Source organism: Motacilla alba, chromosome 1A (genome assembly GCF_015832195.1).
Source record: "Motacilla alba alba isolate MOTALB_02 chromosome 1A, Motacilla_alba_V1.0_pri, whole genome shotgun sequence".
Classification (NCBI taxonomy): domain Eukaryota; kingdom Metazoa; phylum Chordata; class Aves; order Passeriformes; family Motacillidae; genus Motacilla; species Motacilla alba.
In genome coordinates, this window is record NC_052031.1 from 30189283 (window position 1) to 30197022 (window position 7740).

The 7740-nt window shown below is 41.2% G+C and overlaps 1 long non-coding RNA gene across 1 annotated transcript in view; it reads left to right on the forward strand.

Moving 5' to 3' along the window:
• Positions 1-7740, forward strand: part of LOC119708098 — a 132986-nt gene that overhangs the window by 33861 nt on the left and 91385 nt on the right. Inside the window, exon 2 of the long non-coding RNA XR_005258961.1 lies at positions 2117-2269. This is a non-coding gene — a long non-coding RNA (uncharacterized LOC119708098). The remainder of the gene's footprint in view (positions 1-2116; positions 2270-7740) is intronic.

The window sequence follows — 7740 nt, forward strand, 5'->3', positions numbered from 1 at the left end:
TTTGAGAATGATTTTTTAAAAGACAGGGGTGGGTATGGCAGAAAATCCTCCTCAGCTAGTTAGTGGTAGTTGTGAGGATTAATATGTCATGCTTTGCAGGAACTCAAGAACCTGTTATACTCTTTACACAAGCATGAGCAATAGGAAAACAGCAATGTAGAGATTATTCTAAAATACATATTTTTTTGTGCACATTGTGGGTTACTGAGTGCAGAGATATTTAACACTGCCAGAAATGTAAGAGAAATTTTCTTTCCTCATACAGACCATCAAATGCAAGCAGAAGCAGTTTTGTTGGTTACAATAGACAGATTAACTCAGACAACTCAATTTGTTTTAGCATCAATTTTATTCATAACCTGGAAGTTAAAGGATACCAGACAGGTGCCTTCAGTGACCCTACATATGATGACAGATGATTACATGTTCACTGGAGAAAGGACTTCAGCAATTTGAAACAACACTTGTCTTCTGCCATGTTAGTGCTCCTTGCTGGAGATGCTATCCCGTGGCAGAGCCACTGGAAGGGATGAGTAGGTGCTCATCCAGGGTTTCAGAGCACGATCTGCCTGCTGGGTTCAAGTTGCTCTACCAAGCCCTGGAGAGGATGCCTGGGCACTGCTGGGTGCAGGGCTGGGGAAGGTGATCCTTATGGCCAGCAAGCAGCTGTGTCTGCTGTCACTAGGTCCACTTCTCTTGCTTCTTCTGGAAAGATTTAGTGTCTGACTATTAGCAGTTTATAAGATTTTGCTAATGCTGAAAACTTTTGTCAGAGATATGTGGCTGCATGCTTTCTCTAGGCAGAATTGTCAGCAGAATTATCCACAGGCACCAGTCAGGGCAAGTGTCTGGCTGTTTCTGATTCCTTTGACTAAAGGCTGTTGCTGGGTCTAGCATGGAAGCATGCCAGTGAGCAGTGCCAATTAGGAAAGGGCATTTAACACAAAGAAAGATCTAATCAGTGTCTAGTAAACAAAGACATCTTGCCTTGTGTCAACAATACACTGGGCACATGGCTACAGCTTCCACCAATTGTGTGTCCTCCAATACACAACTTTGTAGCTAGAATAGCTACCCACTTCAGATGGTCTTAAACATGACATTGTTTTGGCTGAGACTCATCCGTATGATGACAGACACTGTAATAAAAAAGGCAAAATGCAATTCCTTATATTGCATAAATCTCAGGACTGGATTCATGACTTTTTTTGCTGTTGGGTTTCACCCCTGCCTTCCTTCTTTCTGCCTATCATTTGTAAGACTGTAACTATGGACAGATATGACAGAGCACAACGGCTAAATGTTTTCTTTGAGATGGGACAAAATTTCATCTACTACTACTACAACTTTACACATTTCATTTCTGACTGGGATTTACCTCATTGAACTTAAAATCTATAAGAATTTTGGAAGTAACTAAGCAGAATGCTTTCAAAGGATATGTTAATATTACAAGTAGATAAATGGAAGCTGAATCCAAATGTATCATTTCACATTCAACTCAAATATCTCTGTGCAGAGTAAGTGTAAATATAAGGTGATTTTAACCCACATGTTAGAAATATTGCACATTTGTTTCAGTACGTCACATGCCTGGCATATCACATTTTGTGTTCATGGTTTCAATGAAAATCAGAAAACAGTGACACCCCAGAAGAAATCTCAGCAGATTATGCTGTAATTGATATTTTATACGGAGGTGACAGACTCTATGAATAAACCACATGCTTAGTGTGTGCATATTTGTTTTCTGTTATAAGTTAATACACAGGGATCCTTAAAACAGAAGAAGGGAAATTATTTCAGGAATATGTGGAATATGTTACTTCCTGTTTTGGTTGCTACTTTTCTTTGGATGCATGTGAATCTTTTTACTCGCTTTTAATGGAGCAACTTCATGCCAGCCAGCGACAGATGTATGTTGCATCAAGTCTGCATACCTTAGCAGAGATTATCTTACTCTTCAGGGCAAACAGTTAACTCCATATTTCCTAACTGATGTGCATTGTCATAGGAAGATGATGTATTTCTATGAATATTTTTGTTTTCCTCAGTTCTGGAGAGTTTAAGTCAAATGTTGGATTTCTCAACAACTATTTCCCATCACTTGTTTCAGCCCCAAGTGACCAGTAATTCATATAATACATGGTGCGTTGGCTGCCTCCATCTCATGGGATTGTGTCTGCTCTCTTGCTGGCAATCTGCAACTTTTCATGAAGACTTGAATGAGTCCCTCGGGGATTGGACCTTTCTGCAAATATATATTTGTGTAAGTGTTGCTATAGCAATGTGTATTATCTGTCACAGCTTGCAAGTCTCCTCAAAGCAGCAGCAATCATTCTGATGAATTCATTTGCACATTGGTGCTTTTCAGGTCATCTCCTTGTGGGAGAATCGTCACGAACAAAGTGTTTCTGTGTTCAGTAACAAGAAAGGGAAACACATGGGTGATACTTTAGCAGATGTTTTAGAAAAGTTAATATTTCCCTACTTTCTCACCTTCTGCACTACAAGTGGAGGAGAACGATTTTGTATCTGTTCTGAAGTGGGGTTTTTTTTGAGTTCAACAGGGCAAAACCTTGCCTTGACTTTTGATTGCTGATTAAAGAACAGAAAATGCTGTGCCTGGCTCCAGGATTCCAGAAGGCAATGCTCAGAAAGTCTTCCAGGGCCTCCACTCCTAGGATTTACAGTTTATTGCTAGTACCCATACACTGCCTTAGTTCATATTATTCAATGATGGTGAGGCATCTGGTTAATAGAAAAACCAAACATGGAATTGAAAAACATCCCCTTTGTCAGGGAAGTAGTCCATTTTGACTGTAGGACACTTTTCTTATTCTCATTCTAGGGATTTGCTTTGTGGTGTTTGCAGCAATAACCAATGAAAATATTCCATCAGGCTGTACTAAGTACTACAAAAAAAAAACCTTTTCACATGTGCACACAGCTGACAGGTCTTTCTCTGATTTGGCATTGAATCTAGAAGGTGTTGATGGAGGATTGTGGGATTTAGTTGACTCCAGTGTTTCAGCAAAACTTCCCTCTGCTGCATAAATAACCTACCCTGGTGGTGGTTGTGCTTCAGAGTGGCTGGAGTACAGACTGATGTGGTAGTAACTGCATGCTATCAATTTCTGAAGTCAAGGGTTGATCCCTTTGCTGCTGGTGGCACAGTGTCTGTGGGAGGGAAACGGTTTCAGTCCCATCCAGAGGATAATGGTGATACTTTTTTTTTTTAAACTGAAATACTGAAATTGTTCTTGTCTTTCTTTTGTACCTGAAGCCAGGTAGAATATTCCCCTTTCACCAAAATACATGTTCCTGACTTGGCCATGTATATGACTGTATGTAGGAAAATGAGTCATCCCAGACTAGGTTGCCTGAGTCTCCCCATCAGGAATGTTCTAGTCTGAATGCAATTCAGTGTATTTCATGTAGTAGTACTATGAGGTCTTGGGGCATTGGAGACAATTTCAGGGAAACTTGTCTTCTGAGTAATCTTATCTTTGATTTCCCAATAGCTTCTAGGAGCACAGCTGCTTTAATTGCCAGCTGTTTCAGCCACAAATTATGTGTACATTTGCCTAGCTTGATATAGGTGAGGTTAGTAGGAGTATTCAGCGTCTTGCAGACTCCTAATGAGAAATACCAGGAACAACCACATTTCTTGCAACAGCCTAGGGTTTGGCTGGAGAAAATAATGGGGAAATAATTTTCTGTTGAGCTTGTATCTGGCCAGTTACTCACAGGTATAAAAGCAGGGGTAATTAATATGTTTGTTTTCTTTGAGGCTGGATTGTAAAAAGGGCTATTTGCCATTTTGCAGAAGGTTTATAAGAAGAAATTTAGAGTGCAAAATAATTATTAAGAGCAAAGGGGTAAATTAAGACAGCTCAGGCACCATCATAAGATTTATATCAGTTCATTGCAGGTTCCAGATAGATGTAAGTTATATCACTCTGTAACTGAAGGAGCGAAACAGGTGACTCCTAACCTCTGAAACGGGGCTTTGAGAATGTAAGTAGGGCACCTATTTCTGCCCACTTAGTGATATATTAGGCTGAAGTGCCTCTGAATGTTGAGGAGGTGTTACAAGCCAAGGGGAGACTGTCAAGTGACCCATAGGAAACAGTAAATAAGGTGAGGTGTACGAAAAGGTGCCTGCCTCAGCAGCTGCTTCTTCCTGGGGAAGTTCAGGAATGTTTTGTGCCAAGCCTTCCAACTTTGCCTAGGATAGACCAAGTTTAAGGTGGGGATTTGAAGGAGAAATGTCAATCCTATTATTAACTATTGTATTAACTACTATTGTATTAAGTCCTGCCTAGGGAGTTTGTCGGGTAAGTCTGACTGTGGCAATCTGGAAACTAGCTCAATTGCTCGAGCTGCTAGTGAAAAAGCTAAGCTCAGCCATCTTGGAAGGAAAGGGTGGCAAGATTGGGACAGTCTGGTAGAAAAGACAGAAGTTCCACCTAGGTCAGAGAGTGAAAAGGAGGATGATGCTGATGGTATGCAGTCCTTCCTGCCATCTGCAAGCTTCCCCCTGAGAGGAGGTACAGACTCTCCTTTTGGGAATAAACAGGTAATAAATAATGTGCAGGCAATCTGGTACTGGGGATAGGATAACTTTCTCAAGCCTCAAAATAAATGAGCCAGAAGAGGTGCATGCTACACGTAAAGCTGAATGAATGCTGTGGACACTTTCCATTCTAGTGTGTGGAGTTTTGAAACATCCACTTCAAAGTGTCCTGGAGAGCTGTAGCCAAGCAAGCATCCTTTTATGTTTAGTTTTGTTTCTGCTGGGAGATAAACACCTTCTGTTTCGCTGTTTGTAACAGCCTAAGGTCATCTGCCCATTTAATGTAGCAAAATTAGGACATCTTGATTTCTGAAGTTATTGTTATGGGATGCATTCAGTTCATCTGGTAGGCCAAGGGGATTAGGCTCCACAGGGCATAACTCTGATGGGGTCTCTGAGGTTGAGATGACCCCGAGATGCATTAAAAATTCTCTTTTCCCAGCCCAGCAGTCAAAGAAGGAGTTGGAACTCTTCAGCTGCAGTTTTCAACATTGTTTATTTTCTCTTATCTCTTCCATTCTTTTTCTGACCTGCTGAGGTGTGTTCAGCAGGTCAGTCCAAGGCACACTGCCCGCCCCCAGGCTTGTGCTGTCTTTTTATACTAAAAATTATGTGGACTATACCTACAATTATTTTCCAATAACTATCACCTATGTTAGACAGTCTGTCTCAACTCTAAACTAATCCAAAAGTGCCAGCAGAACACGGAGGTTAGGAAGAAGAAAGAAGAAGGACAGGGCATGCCTAAATTTCTCCATCTTGGGACCCCAAACCCCCATTCTAATATTTCCAAAATTCTACTTTTCACCCTGTGTCAACTACTATTATTCTAACTAAACTCTTCTGACCTGTAATTCTTCATGCAAAGCTGGTAATTTGTTCCATGGGTCAAAATCAAAGTCACAGGTGCCTTTGGCTGCATGCCAGGGTCTCAGAGCCCCCTGCCAGGGGCTCAAGCCAACCTGAACAGTCAGAGGAATGTCCTAGGTTCCCACATAACTCCTGTCAGTGCTAATGCCGTGCCAATGAAGGCAGCAGCTCTGCAGCACTGTGAACGCCCCCACCACCTCTTTGTCCAGGGAGTACTGAGGTATCCATCATGTGTCCTGCATAGCTGGAAACAACATCCCTTACACACTGTAATGGTTGTGAGCCAGTTGGCTTATCCAATTTTTTTCTTTGACTTAATTAAATGCTGTAAATGAACAGCAGGAGCCAAAGTTATTGGCTTCAAACACTAGCCTAACACCATCTGATCCAAGTGTGGAATAGGAGGCTACCTGAGATCCCTTTCAGCTTCATATATCTCATACTCTTAAGAAAACAGTTTTTATCACCCAGATTCAGCACAAGATTTTAAGTGTTTTCAGGAAGTGATGATTTAATTAACCAAAACCATGCTTTTTGTTTTTTTTTTTTCCAGTTTTCCAGGTACTAGACAACACAATATGCCATGGAAGTATTGACAGTCTTGCCACTACAGCACCAAGGCCGAGCTCCACAGAAGGAAACTCTGTGACCCTGAGCTCACCCTGGGCCCTCAGCCAAAGCACTGTCCATGCTGGGTGTGAGTGGGCTGACCCTTGCCCATTGCCAGGAGAGGTGGAGGCCAAGAACTGTAAGCCCCTCTGGAGACCACAGCACTTCCCCAGGCAGGTTAATGGAAACAGATGGGGCTCTGCCAGAATTTTGTAGCACTTGCACAATTTCAGTAAAGCTTCAGTTGAAATTTAAAGTCAAATGAATGGAAATATTCCATCTATAGCACCACCTAGATCTCTTAGTGAGTAATTGCTGACTAGCTTTATTTACTATTGTGTCAGCCATAGAGAACCAGGAGGGTTTGATGGAATAAACACCAGATCCAGCTGTTCTGACTTACATGGGCCTGCTGTCCTGCTTTAAGGTAGATGCTATTGAATAGAGCCTTTGATTTTTTATGGACTAGAGATGATTTTGCCCTCTAAAGAATGCCCCATTTTCTGCCCCTTACTAAATACAGAGATGAAATATTCATTACTTCTGGCTTTATTTTTTTTCTATATCACTTCTGGCATTCTTGAAACATCTATTTAATGACAAACCTCTATGGCCACTAAAATTTCTAACATTTTCATTGTTTTGTTTTTTTTTCTCCTTGAAGATGTACCTTTTACTTTTCTTTAACTCTCCTCATTAATTTACTACAACTGTAATTATTTAATTAAAATAGCCTCTTGACACAAGGAAATTGTACCTCAAGCATCATCGAGACAGAGCAGAGCTGATCTTGCAGGGCACGAAGGCTGCCTAACTAGAAGGGAAGGAGAGGTCAGGATGGATGTTTGTGGAATAGGTGTTGAGCATGTGTCTGGGGCTGCAGTGCCTCCCTCATTAGCAGGCAGGCTGTGCATGCTGGCTGGCCATGGGCATGGTTCTCACATGAGCTCATTGGTGCTGGAGCTGTGTGTAGACCAGTGTATTTTGGGCTGTGAGTATGCATCAGACAAGTATGTAACAGTAGGAAAACCTGCAGCTGCAATGATACGAAGTATTTATACACAGTGGTACCATGTGGTGTGGGCTCCCATACTATAGTTAGTGATATACTATATATTGTCCCATACTATGTTTAGTTGCCATACCATGCATCCCAGCTAATCCAAAGAATGAGGCATTCAATATCTCACAGATAATCTCACTTTTAACACCAGCCATTCACCATACCTGATGACATCAATGCAGCTCCATGAATAGATAGAAAACAGGGAATGCCAAAGGGTTATTATATGAAGGGGCTGCCATCTTGCTCATCTGTGAATACATGGATGCACAAATTTCTCTCTTAAAAGGGAGTGAAGTTTTAGCAATACCTGTGTTAAGGCTACCACCTTGACTCTGCTTGGTTTTCAACCAAAAATTCTTCTCCTGCTAGACTAAAGCAGATGAAGAATAATCTTCAGTCTTCAAAAATTTCATTTATTATACATTCATGGATGGTCTAATAATAAAAATCCTCACCAAGCCTATTGTCAACATTGCAAAATGAATAAGAAACTACAACAACCAGCATTGCCAGCAGTGCTAATATTTAGTGAGCAATATTGCCCTTACTCCCAGAGTGTGCAGCAGCAGCATATCATTGTGACCAATGTATTTTAACTCAAAACCTCAACATTTTA